The following is a 19419-nucleotide window of genomic DNA, read 5'->3' on the forward strand; positions in this document are numbered from 1 at the left end:
GTGAGCTTGCTGCGGGAAGATGTAATTACAATTCACCTCCAGGGTTCACTCTTCACAGGCTCTCCACCAAGGGTCTGAGGAGAAGCGCCCTGTGTTCTTTTCAATAGAAGCCTCCAGAGAGGAAGCTTCATGACTGGGTCTTAACAACACAGGGCAGGTGGAAGGCAGGTCTGCTGAGAATCTGCAGCAGTACTGGGGGTGGGGTCAGGATGTGTGCCCTTCTTTGTGCCTGCACCTGTGCCTGAGAGAGAGATTCTAGATTCAACTTTCCACATGTTTGAACTCTGGATTTAGATTCTCAAGGACCATAGAACATTCTCATTTTGCAGACCCTTTACATTCATTCTGATTGGTGCTCAGCACATTTGTGATACAAGTTCTGTCGAGAAACATCCAGGAAATTTGAGAATTTAAGGGAAAAAAACTTAGAAGATTTTGATTCTAGAAAGATCTTCCAGAGAAAAGTAGGTCTCTTCTATTTCCTAATCTGTAAAGAAAACTCTTATCTGACATTATCACTTTCTCCCTAATTCTTTGTTGCTTAGAATTAGGTCCATTTGCCCCCCGTGCTTCCTCTACCTTCTAGAAGATGAAGTTGCCATCAGGACAAATCAGGAGCTCCCAACACCTTCACACTGTAGTCTGAGTGGTGCTGAAGGTCACAGAGCACTTTCTCAGAGACGAGGTGTGGGAGGCATGAAGCACTAGTGGTGTGAGGAAGGCGCTCAGTGAGGAACAGCCGGGTCATGTGGTGTCTTCCTAACAGAGGTGCAGTGGTGACCAAGGGCTGATTTAAGAGCCTTAGCCACTGTCATACAGCCATCTGTAAGTCTTTCTGGAAGAAGGTGGGAGTGGGATTGGGCTTGATGGGAAGATGGAGGGAAGGAAGGTCTGATGTTCTTGCCCCTTAACATGTATGTTTCAGGGTGGGATGTGGCTTCCCTATCGAAAATTTATCTCTGGGTGTCAAATTATGGTTGTATTTTCCTTTCTTCATATTTTTCTGCACAGAGGGGGAATTGCTGAGGGAGGCTGGGTGCTGTCCTAGGTACTGCGTTCTGTTTCAAGCCGGAGAACACTTCTCCTGTCACATAGTAGCCAAGGTAGGGCCAGTCACCTAAGTTCACAGCGTGGCAGAACCTCGCTCTTGGATTTCAGTCCTGCCACTGGCTCAGGTCACCTCTACAGAAACAAATGCATTTCTGAATTCTCATGCCATCTTGACATTATTTTTGCATACTCTGCATCCTCTTAGGAGGATAAACTGTCAGATTATCAGTTTTTTGAATGTGCAAGCATCAGGTATAAATGTATTGTTCAGAGCTATAACACCAGGAGCATTAGCCTAAGTCACAAGGTTTTTACTCTAATAGAATAAAATTCATTCATCTGAAAAGAAAACCCAACATCTGGGAGAAAGTGCTTCCACATCACATTTTCTTGAACTCCTAGCTCAGGTGAGCTGATCACGGTCTGATTGACCCTTTTTTGATGATCCATGAAATAGTAGAGAAAGTCTCTTTTAGATATATAGAGCTAAAGGGGGCAGTAGTTTGCTAGGGCTGCCATACAAAGACCAAAGAGAGAGTGCCTTAAACAGCAGAAACTTACATCCTCACAGTCCTGGAGGTTGGAAGTCTGAGGTCAAGGTGTCAGCAGGGTTGGTTTCCTCTGGGGTTTCACTCCTTGTTGTGTAGACACCATCTTCCCTCTGTGTCTCATATGCTCTTCCCTCTGTGTGAGACTGTGACCTGATTTCTTCTTATGAGAACCCCAGTCTGTTAGGTTAAGACCCACTTGTATGATTTCATTTTAAGTTTATTGCCTCTTTAAAGATGGTGTCTCCAACTACAGTCACATTCTATGGTACTGGGGGGCTTAGGACTTCAACATATAAAATTGGAGGTGAGAGGGTAACAGGCAAGAAGACCAGGGGACTCCAAATGGAGGGAATAGGCTGCAAGCATCAGACATTTTTTATCTCTCTCTTAAGCTGCAGGAGGAAACAAACTACTAGTGTTATATTTTTTCCCCTTCTCTATACAAATTTATATCCACAGAAAAATAAATGCAAAAAGGCAAATGATTGTCTGAGAAGGCCTTAAAAATAGCTGAGAAAAGAAGAGATGCTAAAGGCAAAGGAGAAAAGGAAAGATATATCCATTTGAATGCAGAGTTCCAAAGAATAGAAAGGAGAGATAAGAAAGACTTCCTCAGTGATCAGTGCAAAGAAATAGAGGAAAACAATAGAATGGGAAAGACTAGAGATCTCTTCGCAAAAATTAGAAATACCAAGGGAACATTTCATGCAAATATGAATACAATAAAGGACAGAAATGGTATGGACCTAACAGAAGCAGAAGATATTAAGAAGCGGTGCCAAGAATGCACAGAAGAACTATACAAAAAAGATCTTCATGACCCAGATAATCACGATGGTGTTGTCACTCACCTAGAGGCAGATATCCTGGAATGCAAAGTCAAGTGGGCCTTAGGAAGCATCATTAAAGCTAGTGAAGGTGATGGAATTCCAGTTGAGCTAATTAAAATCCTAAAGGATGATCCTGTGAAAGTGCTACATTCAATATACCAGCAAATTTCGAAAACTCAACAGTGGCCACAGGAGTGGAAAAGGTCATTTTTCATTCCAGTCCCAAAGAAAGGCAATAGCAAAGAATGCTTGGACTTCTGCACACTTGTACTCATCTCACACACTAGCAAAGTAATGCTCAAAATTCTCCAAGCCAAGCTTCAACAGGATGTGAACCAGGAACTCACAGATGTTTAAGCAGCTGGTATTTAGAAAAGGCAGAGGAACCAGAGATCAAATTTCCAACATACATTGGATCATCGAAAAAAGAGTTCCAGGAAAACATCTACTTCTGCTTTATAGACTATACCAAAGCTCTTGACTCTGTGGATCACAACAAACTGTGCAAAATCCTTCAATTGATGGGAATACCAGACCACCTGACCAGCCTCCTGAGAAATCTATATGCAGGTCAGGAAGCAACAGTAAAAACTGAACATGAACAACAGGCTGGTTCCAAATAGGAACAGGAGTACATTAAGGCTGTATACTGTCACCATGCTTATTTAACTTATATTCAGAGTACATCATGAGAAACACTGGACTGGATGAAGTACAAGCTGGAATCAAGATTGCCGGGAGAAATATCAATAACCTCAGATATGCAGATGACACCACCCTTATGGCAGAAAGTGAAGAAGAACTAAAGAGTCTCTTGACAAAAGTGAAAGAGAGTGAAAAAGTTGGCTTAAAGCTCAACATTCAGAAAACTAAGATCATGGCATCCGGTCCCATAACTTCATGGCAAATAGATGGGGAGCCAATGGAAACAATGACAGGTTTTATTTTTGAGGGCTCCAAAATCACTGCAGATGTTGACTACAGCCATGAAATTAAAAGACGCTTGCTCCTTGGGAGAAAAGTTATGAACAACCTAGATAGCATATTAAAAAAAAAAACAACAACAACAACCAGAGACATTGCTTAAACAACAAAGGTGAATCTATTCAAAGCTATTGTTTTTCCAGTAGTCATATATGGATGTGAGAGATGGACAATAAAGAAAGCTGAGTGCCTAAGAATTGATGCTTTTGAACTGTGGTGTTGGAGAAGACTCTTGAGAGTCCCTTGGACTGCAAGGAGATCCAACCAGTCCATCCTGAAGCAAATTGGAAGGACCGATGCTAAAGGTGAAACTCCAATAGTTTGGACTCCTGATGTGAAGAACTGACTAATTTGAAAAGGCCCTGATTCTGGGAATGATTGAAGGCAGGAGGAGAAGGGGATGGCAGAGGATGAAATGGTTGAATGGCATCAATGACTCAATGGGCATGAGTTTGAGTAAGCTCTGTGAGTTGGTGATGGACAGGGAATCCTGGCATGCTGCAGTCCAAGGGGACACAAAGAGTAGGACAGGACTGAGGGACTGAACTGAAGTGATAAAAAATTTAATAAGAGGTTTCTTTTAAAATCCTGTGTTGCTATAGGATACCTGGTTCCACCTGGACTTAACTTTTCTCAAACCTTGAGCTAACCAAAGCATTTTTCTTATGAAAATGTTTGTCTTAAACTATGTTAATGAACTATGTATTTACCCTAGACTCAGTCTTCAAGTGGGCTCCCCCTAAGACTCAGAATGGACTTGGCAAACAAGAATGTTTTACTCATGCAAATGTTCTCTTAAGCTATGTCAATGAGACTGTATTTGCTTAGAAACCTGCCTATTCAAGATTCATGTCAATCATTTTATGGCCAGGGACAACTCACCTTGTGCCAATGTTATCTCAAAATGCAAGTTGTATGTGAGGGGCCTGGTGCCAGTCTCTGAGTTTTGAGACATTTCCTTTCTCTAATTAGCAGACCACTAGTTGCTATATGGATCTTCCCCGTAGCTCAGATGGTAAAGAATCTGCCTGCAATGCAAGAGACCTGGGTTAGATCCCTGGATCAGAAAGATCCTCTGGAGAAGGGAATGGCCATCCACTCCAGTACTCTTGCCTGGAGAATCCCATGGACAGAGGAGCCTGGCAGACCACAGTCCATGTGGTCGCAAAGAGTTGGACACAACTGAGCAACTACTACTACTACTACTACTACTACTACTAGCTATGTAACATCCACTTAAAGACTATCAGAGGACACTCTTTCTGTTCCCTTCTGATGTCTATGTCAGAAGCTTTCTTATCTCTTTTATACTTTAATAAAATTTTATTACACAAAAGCTCTGAGTGATCAAGCCTCATCACTGGCCCCAGATTGAATTCTTCTCCTTTGGAGGCCAAGAATCATGGCATCTTTTGTGGTTCAGCAACAGCTTTTCAGAGGGGACATGGTTCAGCTCCAAGAATAAATGCCTGCCATCCATTCTGTTCTGTGATGAAGAAGACCTGGTTGAGGTTTTTTGAAGTTTCTTTGTTCCCAGTGTGTAACAGAGGTGTCATTTTGTCTATTCGTGAAATCACCTAATACAGCCCAGAAGTTATAAAATTCTCATATCCTGGCTCTAGGAGCCTGGTCCAGTTGGATAGATTGAGCAGGCAGTTAGCATCCATGTGGCCTTGTGTCCCCCAGAGTCTCTGAGCCTCAGGTCCTCACCTGTGTGTAGAGCAGGATTACAGCCCTGCTGGCTTCTTCACACTTATCACAGGGATCAGATGAGAGAGCAGATGCTCAAGTGCTTTGAGAATATAGAGTGTTTTACGGTATAAAAGTAGGATCATTTTGTAAAAGGCTGTAGGTAGAAATGTTGCCTCCCAATAATAAAACAAATATACCCATAGTTCTTCTAGGTCACTTTAGAGACCCTAATCAGGGGTCCCTAACTGCTGAATATCCTTTGCAGTATTCAGTTCAGGTATTTTAGACCATGAAACAAAGCCCTTTTCAGTTAAAAGTTGCTAAAAGTAATATTTTCTTTATAAAAAATTGTATTGAGAAGGGTTATGGAGAAAAGAGCCAGATGATTTTGGAAAGAATATTAAGCAGTAGAAGATGAAATGAATTTTCTTTTGTTCTGTCAGGTGAGTGTATGCTCCTCGGTTTTTGTCTCGTCACAACAAAGATTTGAAGTGACGGACGTTAGAGCCCCTCAGCGTGTTACAGCCCTCCGGTCTTGGACAGACCATGTTATAGCTCTCAGGTCTCGAATGGACCGTGTTATAGCTCTTAGAGAAATCAGTGTTACAGCTCAGTGTTACAGCTCTATTTTATTTTGATAATAGCAGGAAAATTCATCTTCGAGGCATGAGGGCATGTCGACCCAAAGACGCGAAGAGAAGAGTGCCCCAGTGCGCGGGAGAGAGAGCGAGCGAGCTAGATTTGGCTCCTGTTTTTATATGTTTTTCTCTCCCTGGGCCTGTCCTATGTAAATTGGGTCAGCCAAGAGTGCTGTTTGTTTTACCTGAGGTTCTCACTCTGGTCCTTGGACCTTCCTTTGTTCCATTTTAAAACGTGGGATTTTCCCTTCCAGGTCTTTTAGCCACCACCATTTTGGACTCCTTTTCCCTATTCTGACTACCTAACAGTTTCTTTAACTGTTTTAGTTTCACCAAAAAAGTACTTAAATATATAATCACCAAATATGTCTAGCTTAATAAAATGGAGGTGGGTGATGACATGCAATTAACCTCCCCCCTACTCCCACCAAAGGCTTTTTTAAGTGCTTCCATTACAATGGAAATAGCCTCAGATTTCAGCCAGTGAGTCCAAGCATTCTTGTAGTTTATTTTTCTCCTTAAGTGACATTTAAATATATAGCATTTCATATGCAGAGCAGGTTATATTAGCAACAAGAGAATTAGTAAGTGCAACAAGTGCACTTACTATGAAGGTAGGTGTCCTAGTGCTTTTCTGTTTCGTGTGTGAAGTTCATTCTCTCTCACAATAACTATTTACAGCACCCACAAATGCACTTACAGTCAGGTTTTATAAAAGAGATTTGGAATCATGTGTCTAAGCAACCCAGTTTGTGACAGGTGTCAGCCTCTGATAGAGGATATATTTTCTGTTTTAAAGACTCAAATGAAACTTTTCACATTCTTCTTTGAGGAAAACGAGTTACACTTGAATTCGTTTTTTGCCCAAACATGTTCAGAGATAAGGTTTCACAAGCCCTGACATTATTTTATTTTGTTGTGTGCATCTGTAAGGTACCGATATACAATACAGCTACTAAAAACTGATGATTGTAGAACTTGACAGCACTTCGTTTCCTTTGTGTTCTGGTTATACACTGAAAAAATACTGATATACTGAAAAATACTGATATAAGTTTATCTCTTCCAGTTCAGCTAGAATTTGGTAGAATTGAAGAGCTGTGCTATTATTGTGTATCGTCTTCCATTTTAGAGCAGTTTATTGGTTGAGTCATCATTAAAGTGTTTGATTCTCTTTTCATTCTTGGGACCCACTATCCACAGATCACATTTCTATAGGCCCTATAACTGTTTTGCCACACAAATTAAACACCAGGACATTTCATACATACACACCAGTGTTTCAGTGCCTGTCAGAGTTTATAAATATAAAGATAATAACCCGATACTAACATCCAGATCTGCTGTGCTCCTTTTATGTGTGAAAATGACAAACCCTGTTCAGATGCTGGACTTCCTATCCTCTTTGTTACCCTGTTTTTAATTTATTTCAGGGAATAAATGATTTTGGTTATCAATTTACTGTAATTAGAAAACATCTGTGAATCAGAATGATCAGAAATTTAGATCTACAGGTTGTTTGGCATTAAACCCAGCCCCACTAAGGGTTTTAATGGAACTGCATCCTCCATAGAATAAATACAACCCTGGTTTTAAAACTGTGCCTCCAATAGTGATATGATTGCTTAACATGAAGAATGAAACCTAGAAATGTGATGCCTTAGGAGGACTTTAAAATTTTAAACATGCCGTTTTTGTCTTTTTCTCCCTCAGGTGTACTTCAAAAGGAGATAGCCAGATATTACTCACAGTGACCTTGCGTTATGAATGTTTCCAGCAGACAGCCCTCAGCCTTCACAATTTTTGAGTCAACACTGTGATTCTACCATGAGTTCATGTCTACTACAAAGGCTTTTTTCCAATAGGTTTTGCACTGCATAAACTATATTCTGCTTTTTTTTACACCAGCAACAAATGTTTACACATTACAAGATGTTAGTTCTCCAACTTCACTCATTGATTTCAAACTCTTGAAAAAAGATTTATTATGTTTATTTAAATGTTATATTATTTGCTTTCTTATCTGAATCAGACATGCAGACCACCAATAAAAGCTGTCTCACAGGTTTTGTGTCCAGAGCCAAACTCATTTTCTAAGATTTGAGACAAAGTTGTCATAGATGTTTCTTTACTGTTCCCAAAATTACATATTACTTTCCAATTATATCAGGGATTCTATTTACTTGAGGACTGTGTGAAGTTGCTGTTTTGTGTCACCACTTCCTTTAACATGACTAGGATCCATTTTTATACTAAAAGACCTCCGGTTAAAATACCGTAGAGAAACCTGATAGGAAAAACATATAATACACTATAGTTTAAGTAACAAAAAAAAAAAAAGATATATGGTTAAATACAATACAGAAGGACAATATTATATGTTCTAAAAGAGAAGGAAGGGAAAATATGCTTTCTCAAAAAAGGACCCCTTCTAGGGGATTTGCTAATGAAGCACAGATGTGTGCTAGACTGTCTTCTAGATAGAGGATTTTATTTTATTGTTTACAAATTGTGATAAAGTATATATAACATAAAATTTACCATATAACCATTTTTAGTCACACAGTCACACAATCCAGTGGCATTAATAATATTTACAGTGTAGTGTAGCCACACTGTCTGGGTAACTTTTGGTAATTATGTGCTTCCTCTTCAGTGTGTTATTTCTGCAGAGTCATTTTGATAGATTTCATTTTTTCTAGGAGGAATCTGTTTCCTGTGAGTTTTAAGCTTGATTGACATAAATTTATTCACAATATCTTATATGTTTAATCTCTGCAGCATCTGTGTTCTTTTGGCTTTTTAATTTTCGTTTAACCATTTTTATGAATAATCTTGTATAACTTTTTCCTGTTTTCAAAGAATCAACTTTTTGCTTGATTGATGCTCTTTTTTTGCTAGTTCATCATATCATTCTTTCTTTCCTTCAACTTTTGCTTAACTTTGAGGTTTTTCCTCTAATTCTTAAATTGAAAAGAGATTAGTAATGTCATCATTTTTCTACTATAAGTATATAAAGCTGACTTTTTCCCTAAGATCCACTTGAGCTGCAACCTGCAAGTTTTGGTGCTCATCACTGTCAATAGCCATAGTATTATGTATTTTCTAATTCCTAATTTAATTCATTAACTATATCTTTTACCCATGGGTTATTTATAAGAATCACTTCAGTTCAGTTGCTCAGTCGTGTCTGACTCTTTGCGACCCCATGAATCACAGTATGCCAGGCCTCCCTGTCCATCACCAACTCCCAGAGTTTACTCAAACTCATGCCCATCGAGTTGGTGATGCCATCCAGCCATCTCATCCTCTGTCATCCCCTTCTCCTCCTGCCCCCAATCCCTTCCAGCATCAGGGTCTTTTCCAATGAGTCAATTATTTGCATGAGGTGGCCAAAGTACTGGAGTTTCAGCTTCAGCATCAGTCCTTCCAATGAACACCCAACTGATCTCCTTTAGGATGGATTGATTGGATCTCCTTGCAGTCCAAGGGACTCTCAAGAGTCTTCTTCAACACCACAGTTCAAAAACATCAATTTTTCGGTGCTCAGCTTTCTTCAAAGTCCAACTCTCACATCCATACATGAATACTGGAAAAACCATAGCCTTGACTAGACAGACCTTAGTTGGCAAAGTAATGTCTCTGCTTTTTAATATGCTGTCTAGGTTGGTCATAACTTTCCTTCCAAGGAGTAAGCGTCTTTTAATTTCATGGCTACAGTCACCATCTGCAGTGATTTTGGAGCCCAGAAAAATAAAGTCTGATACTGTTTCCACTGTTTACCCATCTATTTGCCATGAAATGATGGGACCGGATGCCATGATCTTAGTTTTCTGAATGTTGAGCTTTAAGCCAACTTTTTTACTCTCCTCTTTCACTTTCATCAAGAGGCTCTTTAGTTCCTCTTCACTTTCTGCCACAAGGGTGGTGTCATCTGCATATCTGAAGTTATTCATATTTAACCTGGCAATCTTGATTCCAGCTTGTGCTTCATCCAGCCCAGTATTTCTCGTGGTGTACTCTGCATATAAGTTAAATAAACATGGTGACAATATACAGCCTTGATGTACTCCTTTTCCTACTTGGGAACCAGCCTGTTGTTCCATGTCCAGTTCTAACTGTTGCTTCCTGACCTGCATACAGGTTTCTCAAGAGGCAGGTCGGCTGGTCTGGTATTCCCATCTCTTTCAGAATTTTCCACAGTTTATTGTGATCTGCACAGTCAAAGGCTTTGGCATAGTCAATAAAGCAGAAATAGATGCTTTTTTCTGGAACTCTCTTGCTTTTTCGATGATCCAGTGAATGTTGGAAATTTGATCTCTGGTTCCTCTACCTTTTCTAAAACCAGATTTAACGTCTGGAAGTTCACAGTTTACGTATTGCTCAAGCCTGGCTTGGAGAATTTTGAGCATTACTTTACTAGGGTGTGAGATGAGTGCAATTGTGTGATATTTTGAACTTTCTTAGGCATTGCCTTTCTTTGGGATTGGAATGAAAAATGACCTTTTCCAGTCCTGTAGCCACTGCTGAGTTTTCCAAATTTGCTGACATATTGAGTGCAGCATCATATTTTAGGATATGAAATAGCTCAACTGGAATTCCATCACCTCCACTAGCCTTGTTCCTAGTGATACTTCCTAAGGCCCACTTGACTTCACAATCCAGGATGTCTGGCTCTAGGTGAGTGATCACACCATTGTGATTATCTGGCTCATGAAGATCTTTTTTGTATAGATTTTTTGTGTATTCTTGCCACCTCTTCTTAATATCCTCTGCTTCTGTTAGGTACATACCATTTCTGTCCTTTATTGAGCCCATATTTGCATGAAATGTTCCCTTGGTATCTCTAATTTTCTTGAAGATATCTCTAGTCTTTCCCATTCTATTGTTTTCCTTTATTTCTTTGCATTGATTGCTGAGGAAGGCTTTCCTATATTTTCTTGCTATTCTTTGGAACTCTGCATTCAAATGGGTATATCTTTCCTTTTCTCCTTTGCATTTTGCTTCCTTTCTTTTCACAGCTATTTGTAAGGCTTCCTCAGACAGTCATTTTGCTTTTTTGCATTTCTTTTTCTTGGGGATGGTCTTGATCCCTGTCTCCTGTACAATGTCATGAACCTGTGTCCATAGTTCATCAGGGACTCTGTCTATCAGATCTAGTCCCTTAAATCTATTTCTCACTTCTGCTGTATAATCATAGGGGATTTTATTTAGGTCTTACCTGAATGATCTAGTGGTTTCCCCCACTTTCTTCATTTTAAGTCTGAATTTGGCAATAAGGAGTTCATGATCCGAGCCACAGTCAGCTTCAGCTTACACGTGGTAAGACTTGAAACTGTGCCCTGTTCACTTTTTAATTATGTCTTCCAGCAGAATATCTATACATATTGCTCAGTAAGTGTTTGTGGAATGAACAAATGATGACTGAGAGCAAACCTTCCGTCTCAACTTTATAACTTTGAGATTTTGAGTGGCAACCTGGGATAACAGGAAGCCCTGGTTTTGGAGTCAGTCACACTGATCTGTCCTTTCTCTATTACTCACTAGCAGTGTGGGTGTGGGCGAGCAGTACCCAGCCAAGGTGCCAGGATATTAGAATGGCACCATCCTTGACAAAATAGGTTCTGGACATCCTTCAGTCACATAGTCTTAGTTACATGCTTGGGTATATATCTCAACCTCTAAATCTCAGCTTCTTTGTCTGGGAAATGAATATAGTTCCTGCTCTCTTAAACCATTGCTTTGGTTTGGATGATGGATGGACTAAGATCATCCAAAGACACAGGGTGGAATCATTGACCTTGGTGAATCTTATCACTAGGACAGGAGAACAGGATGGGTTTGGATGAAGGAGGTTTGTAGACTGTAGAAGGTGTACTTGAGGAGGTCCTCATCTGATGGCCTAAACCAAACTGTTCCTCCTCCACATATAGTTAAAATGACACAAGCACATGGGGAGGAGCACAAGCTCTGGAGTCAGGGACAAATCCTGACTCCTCTGGGCGCTGACCGGGTTTAGATTCAAGTTCTGCTACCTGCTAAATGTGGGCTCTTAAGGTTGGGAAGCCCACTGTGCTTCAATGACTTTGTCTGAAAGTTGAGGTGGGGATAGTGTGATTCTCAGAGGGCTGCTGCCAAGATTAACTTCGACAGTGACACAGTGTGATCTGTGCACTAGTGTCAGTCCCTGACCTGTTTGTAACCTGGTTAGAAATAAGTACAGGAAATTCAAGAAAGTTAGAAACTCACAACCATTTGTTTTGCTGTGACATCCACCCTCAGGATGGGTGGGATCCTGAACACCCTGGGGACCAGTGTGAGTGTTGCACTTTCAGGGTGGGGGAGGGACACGTGGCTGAGCTGCACCCTAGTCGTGCATAGTGGATCATTGATTAGGTTGCAATGGGCTGAAAATGTAAAATTAAATAAAACTGATATTTAATCCCAGACAGGTGTGAAACACTGCTTTTGAACAATCCTGGATATGTGATTAGCTGTCAGTCAGTACTACCCTCTCCAGCACTATCTTCTTTATTAATTGTTACCATCATATTTATCTTACAATTAGAGCACACAGGCTTTCAAAAGGCCCTACTATACATTGTCAATGTTTTTAGTAGCATTAAAAAGCTAGAAATAATTAAATTCCTGTTCAAGTTTAAAGGTTTTTTTTTTTTAAGTCTAAAAATAATACTGTGTATATGCTTTACCAATTCTATTCTTGAAACAGCAGCATGGTCCTAATGTTGAAGAAGGTCCCTGGAAGCACAACAGGTCACTTTAAAACCTACAGAATTTTTAAACACGAGGTTTTATGTGTAAGCTATTAATTTTCCTTTAAAAACAGGAAGAATGTGGATCTTTTATTTTTTAAACCTAATGTTCTAAGGAAAGTGTTTCTTTTTTCCAAAAACTAAAACAGCAATGTGTGTTGAAAACTGGGAGAAATATATATTTATTTGAATTTAGACCTAAAAAATAGCATTATTAGAAGGAATCGCATGCCCCAGCCCTGTGAGACCTCCATCTGTACTCCAGGCCCATCTGACTTGCCTTTGGAGTCAAACTGGGATTGTATTATTTTTTAAGAAGAACCAAGGTTAACAGACACACTAGGAATGTTCTATAAGAAGTTCACATTGGATGGTTCTGACTAAATTCACTCTTTCACTCAGCAAACGTGTTCACAAGTATCCATCCCAACAGGTGGAGGCTTTGGGTATTCCAAACCAGTGTTTGATCCAAAAGATTATCATATTTAATTCTAGAGGACATTATATGAAAAACATTTTTAAAATTAAATTTTTCAGATTACCTAGACAAAAAATTAGTCTCTGAGATGGAGTTTTCATCACATTAGAAATGTAATAAGTAAATAATGATAAACAGAGAACTGAGGGCTTTTAAACCCTATGTTTTATAACATTAATTTTTTTTAAAATCCATGAGTGTCTGATTCCTATAAGATGTAAAATAGGTAGTAGGAAGGGAAAGCCCTTTTTTGCAGTAGAGGGTCAAATCACAAATGTAGCCAGACTGACTGCATATTACCATACAGCAGCCATCCTTGTCATAAATAGTTCAGACAAAAATCATCATTGTCTGAATATATGGTGAATGTTCATGGGTTGGGGGAGACACAGCATTTTCATGGACTCAAAATATCTTCTCAGATTAATTCTTTAGGGAAGAATTGTATTTTCAAAGTGGAAAAATCTGGCAAACACCTGGCTAAGCAAGTAACCAGAGTAAATATTATTAATAGCGAATCTACTGACAGCCTTGACTTTTTTTCCCCTAGTTTCTTCAAAAATTTATTTAAGTATCTATCATTGATTCACAATGTTGTGTTAATTTCTGCTGTATAGCAGTGATTCAGTTATACATACATTCTTTTTCATATAAGTTGAATAATCAGGGTGACAATATACAGGTCATACTCCTTTCCCAATTTTGACCCAGGTGGTTGTTCCATGTCTGGTTCTAACTGTTGCTTCTTGACCTGCATACAGGTTTCTCAGGAGACAGGTAAGGTGATCTTTAAGTTTTCCATTTTGTTGTGATCTACAGAGTCAAAGGCTTAGTGTAGTCAGCGAAGCAGAAGTAAATGTTTTTCTGAGCAGACACCGTAAGGCCCGCAAAGCCTGGAAATGGACTTCCTGGTCCTTTACAGGAAAACTCTGCCCACCCTGCCCCAGAGCTCTGCTGTTCTAAGCGCAGCCTGTGGACCAGCAGCATCGGCTGGCCTGGGGGCCATTAGAACATGGAATCTTGTCTCTATCCTAGACCCACTGACTCAGAATCTCTGGATCCCAGGTGAGTCCTACTCACAGTACAGTCAGAGAAGTGCTGGTTTAGAGGCCCTCCGTCATGCTGCTGTTGCACCCTCCCCAGGTGCAGGCCGCCAGGGGGAACCAGGGGGCGTGGCCACCCAGAGCCCCGCCCCCTCCAGGCCATGCTCTGAGCACCTGGACCCCCAGAACCCCTGCTCCCGGAGCCTGTGCCCGCCCCTCTCCCGGGGCCCATGTCCCAGCTCGACAGGTGGTCACTATACAGCTGTTTATGGGCACAAAGAGCGTGGCTTGAGATTGGACCTGAAGGCTGGGTAAATGTGCTCTTGCTTGAGCAGCAGAGTGCTCAGGGCACAGAGCGGGTCAGAGACAGAGGCAGGAAGAGCAGGGGGAGACCTGGGGGCTGGGGCGGCCCTTCCCTCTGCTGCCTTGCCTTCTGGCTTAGAGCTCAGTGTCCAAAACCCCAGTCTTCCAGGTTTTAATAGTTACCTAGGTGTACTTGACAGTTTTGTATGACTGATTTATAGCTTTAAAATATTTAAACATATAGTATGGGCTTCATTTATACTCTTGACCTGGGGCCATGGATGTAAGTGACAGGTCTTTTAAATGTTTCTCAGAGTGTTCACAGGACTTCGTGTATCCCAATCCACTGAGATGTTTGATAAAGATTCAAATTCCCAGGCCCTAATATGTAACCTTCTGGATCAGATCTTCGGGATTGTAGCCTAGGACTCTGCATTCTGACCCCCTCCCCTGGTGATTCTGATCCACAGCAGAGCTACAGGAGCACGTGTAATAGTGGGGGGGACATAGAGGGGAGCTGCCATGAGTGGCGGGAAGTGTCAGGGAGAGAGATGGAGGTCCCAGGTCAGAGGAAGGCACTGACACCAACTTACAGCTTCCAGCTTCTCTCCTGATTCTCCTCACAACTTGGCCTGACCCCACCTCCGTGAGTTGGCTGCAGGGAGAAGTTGCCAGAATGGGGCAAGGGTGTCCTCCTGCTGACTGTGGGGCTCTCGGGGGCTGCCCTACAGAAGGAGGGACCTGAGTCAGGGGCAATAGGAGCAAAGGGGCTGCGGGTGCCTAGAGGGACCTCAAGGATCCACCTGGGGAGTCAGGCTGAAGCCACTGAGAAGGTCTTTGGGCAGAGAGACCTCCTGGTCCCACGGGACACGGGTGGAGTGGGGACAGACTGTGTTCCCACCTGCCTGGGTTCAGAGTCTGCATCTGCCAGTTAGGAGTCCTATGACATTGATCAAGGTCCTAAAGTGCTGTAGGATGGGGTTTCTCATACTCTCCGAGCTTGTGTTAAAATTAAACATGATAGTCTTTTGTTCAGGCAGAATGGGCAAGTGTCACGGTCTCCGTACTGCCAGGAGTTTCTGTAACCACTGACGGAGCCCAGAAGCGGCATGATAAATAGTACAAGAAAGCCCATTTGGACACAGTCCTGAAGGCCAACCCTTTAGGAGGCGCTTCTCATGCCAAGAGAATCGTGCTTGAAAAAGTAGGGGTTGAAGCCAAACAACCAAATTCTGCCATCAGGAAATGTGTCAGGGTTCAGGTCATCAAGAATGGCAAAAAATCACAGGCTTTGTACCCAGTGATGGTTGCTTGAATTCTATTGAGGAAAATGATGACATTATGGTTGCTGGATTTGGTTGCAAAGGTCATATTGTTGGTGACATTCCTGAAGTCCGATTTAACGTTGTCAAAGTAGCCAGTGTCTCTCTTTTGGCCTTATACAAAGGCAAGAAGGAAAGACCAAGATCATAAATTTGGATGATGAAAGCATGATAGTAATAAATTTTTATATACCAAAAATTAATTAAACATGATAGTTAAGTAAAAACATATCTTGGCACACAGCAGAATAAGGAGGTGGCTGCTGTTTATTGGGACGCTCATCACCTTACACCTCTGCACTGCTTGATGCTTGATATCATAGGCTGTGCTGTGCTGTTCATGTCACTGGCTGTGATCAGTCATGTCCGACTCTTTGCAGCCCTATGACTGTAGCCTGCCAGGCTGCTCTGTTCATGGGATTCTCTAGGCAAGAATACTGGAGTGGGTTGCCATCTCTTCCTCCAGGGTGTCTTCCCAACCCAGACAAGGAACTTGCCTCTCCTGTGTCTCCTGCAGTGGCAGGCAGATTCTTTACCACTGAGACTGGGAAGCACCTGTCCCTGGCTGATAAGATCAATTGCCTCAACCCCCCAGGGGGTGCTTATGGTAAGGAATCTGCCTGCTACTGTAGGAGACACAAGAGATGCAGGTTTCATTGCTGGGTCAGGAAGAACCCCCGGAAGAGGGAATGGCAACCCACTCCAGTATTCCTGCCTGGGAAATCCCACCCTCTGTCCATGGGGTCCCAAAGTGTCGTTATGACTGAACACACACACCCCTCAGACCCCAGGCATTTGAAGACTCCAGTCACAGCCCAGTTATAGACCTGCACTTGGCTAGTGGCCCAGAGCTCCTTGAGCTTTTCTGCACAGGAGCGACTCCTGAAGTTACTGTCCAGCTGCCTATCCTGTAATGTTCCCAGGATTTCCCTTCCAGAAAACCACACATTGGGACTCAGGCTAAGGTTTGTGATGAACTAAGGCTGTGGTGGTTTAGTTGCTGAGTCATGTCCAACTCTTGGTGAATCCATGGACTGTAGCCTGCTAGGTTCCTTTGTCCATATGGGATTCTCCAGGCACGAATACTGAAATGCATTGCCATTTCCTTCTCCAGGGGATGTTCCCGACCCAGGGATTGAATCCCGGGTCTCCTGCTTTGAAGGCAGATGCTTTACTGGCTGAGCTAGGAGGGAAGCCCCAGGAGTGAAAGTGAAGTTGCTCAGTGGTGTCAGACTCTTTGCAACCCTATGGACTCTAGTCCGCCAGGCTTATCTGTCCATGGGATTTTCCAGGCAAGAATACTGGAGTAGGTTGCTATTTCCTTCTCTAGGGGATCTTCCCGACCTGGGGATCAAACTCAGGTCTCCTGCATTGCGGGTAGACTCTTTACCATCTGAGCCATCAGGGAATCTTTTAAAAGAAGTAACTGCAGGAGTGTAACCCTTGGAGAGGCACTCATCCATACTGAAGCTGTTTTGTAGCCAGCTTTTAATAACATGAGTGAATTGATGTTGTCAGCATCTGTCCATAAATCCTGCGTGTGTGTGTGTGTGTGTGTGTGTGTGTGTGTGTGCGTGCGAGCGCGCTCAGTTGTGTTCAACTATTTGCGACCCCACAGACTATAGCCTGCCAGGCTCCTCTGTCCATGGAATACTGCAGTATTGGGTTGCCATTTCCTTTTCCAGGGGATCTTCCTGAATAAGGGATTGAACTTGTGTCTGTTGCAGCTCCTGTATTGGCAGGGAGATTCTTTACCACTAGAGCCACCAGGGAAGCCCAACTAGGCTGGGCTTGTATGAAACCTCTAGGGACAACTGTGCTATACTGAACATCACCACCAGGGGAGAGCTGAATCAATGTATCCAGGTGAGCAGCGTGGAAAGGCCATGGAATGAGCAGCCAGGAAGACCTCTCAGCGGGCAAGAGAGGCCCCCACCTCACCCAGCTCATCTACACCCTAGACACAGAAACACACACTCCTGCTCCTAAAGAATCACCTGATTTGTTTACTCCGTTCCTGGTCCAGATGGAGTCCTTATAGCTTAAACATGGCAAAGTCCAGTGGATTGTAAAATCACCAGGGGACTCTGTAAACCCAGTGCTGAAGCCTCATCTCAGTTAAATCAAAATCTCGGGAGAGGGGATGCAGGAGTAAACGCTTTAAAAAGCCCCTCAGGTAATTCCACCCTGCAGCCAAGAGAGGACCTCTGTTGGAAGTAAAAGATCTCATTTCTTCCCAAATGGCAGCTGCTTTCATGCTAGAAAATGTTTGTCACTCAGTCTTGTCTGACTCTTTGCAACTCCATGACTCTCATGCGACTCCAGAATTCCATGGAATTCTCCATGCAAGAATACTGGAGTGGGTTGCCTATTTCTTTCTCTAAGGGATCTTCCCAACCCAGGGATCAAACCCGGGTCTCCTCCATTGCAGGCAGATTCTTTGCCATCTGAGCCACCAGAAAACCAAAGATGGTTTGATTTCTTCCTTTTTTGTTACTGACCCTCCCCAGTCAGACCCAAACCGGGGTTGGGGAGTCCTTTAACCAGATTTGTGTGTGTGCTTAGTCATTCAGTCATGTCTGACTCTTTGCAACGTCATGGACTACAGCCCTCCAGGCTCCTCTGCCAGTGGGATTTCCCAGGCAATAATACTGGAGTGGGTTGCCATTTTCAGCTCCAAGGGATCTTCCTGACCCAGGGGTCAATGCGAGTCTCCTGCACTGGCAGGAATGTTCTTTACTGCTGAGCCACCTGGGAAGCCCCTCTGCCAGGTGTGGCTTTTCCTAATATAATGTGCTCTAGAGGACACACTCGCTCCCAAAAGCACCCCTGGGACTGCTGCATGTGATTCCTGTCAGCTGGGGGATGGGTGGGTTCTCACAGGACAGGCTCAACTGTACTGCCTCTGGCTTCAGATCACAGTGCTGGGCTCAGCATCTCTACACACGGCCCTCTTGCCAGCATCTTGAATCACAGTGCCGGGCGCAGAGACTCTGCACACGGCCCTCAGAGCTGAAGTGTCAACACAGCCATTTCACACCAGGGAGTCTTGTCTGAAGGACCAGGTGCGAGGCTTCTGCATGAGGTACCCTGTGAGCAAGTGAAACAAGACTTAGCACAAAGGGAGAGAAACAAGGTAAGCTTCAATTCATTATCCATATTCTAATTTTACTCCCAGGGAATTGTTGATGGGCTTTGTCAGCCCAGCCTCCCTGAATATTAAGGGCCCTACCTTACCTTTAATGAATGTTTCCTTTGTTACCTGTGGAGATAATCTTGAAGAAGAGAAAGAGACCAATTTTTCCCTATGCCTGAAGGTCCAAAAGCAAAGGTATTGATATAATCAGTTTTGGTTTTTTACCCATAACGTAACTCCCTCTTGACTGGGGCTTGGTGTTGCTCCTGAAATAAGTGGGAGTCCGTGGTGCCCTTCATTTGAGGAAGACAACCTGGTATTGCTTAAATGGGCAAGGGAAAGACCAAGGCATCAGGTACCAGATCTGGACTCCAAGATGACACACTAAGATGGCCTGGTCACTATGGAAGTAGCGTGTCCATGCTTTTGAGACAGGAAGGAAGAGGGGCACAGATATTGAGAAACACAGGATTCCACAAAAACTTGCTTCAACCAGCTAAATCAGGATGGTGTTGAGCATGGTCTGACCTCTGATCTTGCATTATAACACTAAAAGTCACTCCCCTCTCACCATGACCAGTGCTGTGATAGTTCAAAGGCTGACCATAGAAGTCAAAAA

The 19419-nt window shown here is 42.6% G+C and overlaps 1 pseudogene; it reads left to right on the forward strand.

Annotated features, from left to right (window-relative positions):
• Nucleotides 1-15383: 15383 nt before the first annotated feature.
• Nucleotides 15384-15815, forward strand: LOC136144426 (small ribosomal subunit protein uS12-like; annotated as a pseudogene).
• Nucleotides 15816-19419: the final 3604 nt, after the last annotated feature.

Source organism: Muntiacus reevesi, chromosome 11, assembly GCF_963930625.1.
Source record: "Muntiacus reevesi chromosome 11, mMunRee1.1, whole genome shotgun sequence".
NCBI classification, from domain to species: Eukaryota; Metazoa; Chordata; class Mammalia; order Artiodactyla; family Cervidae; genus Muntiacus; species Muntiacus reevesi.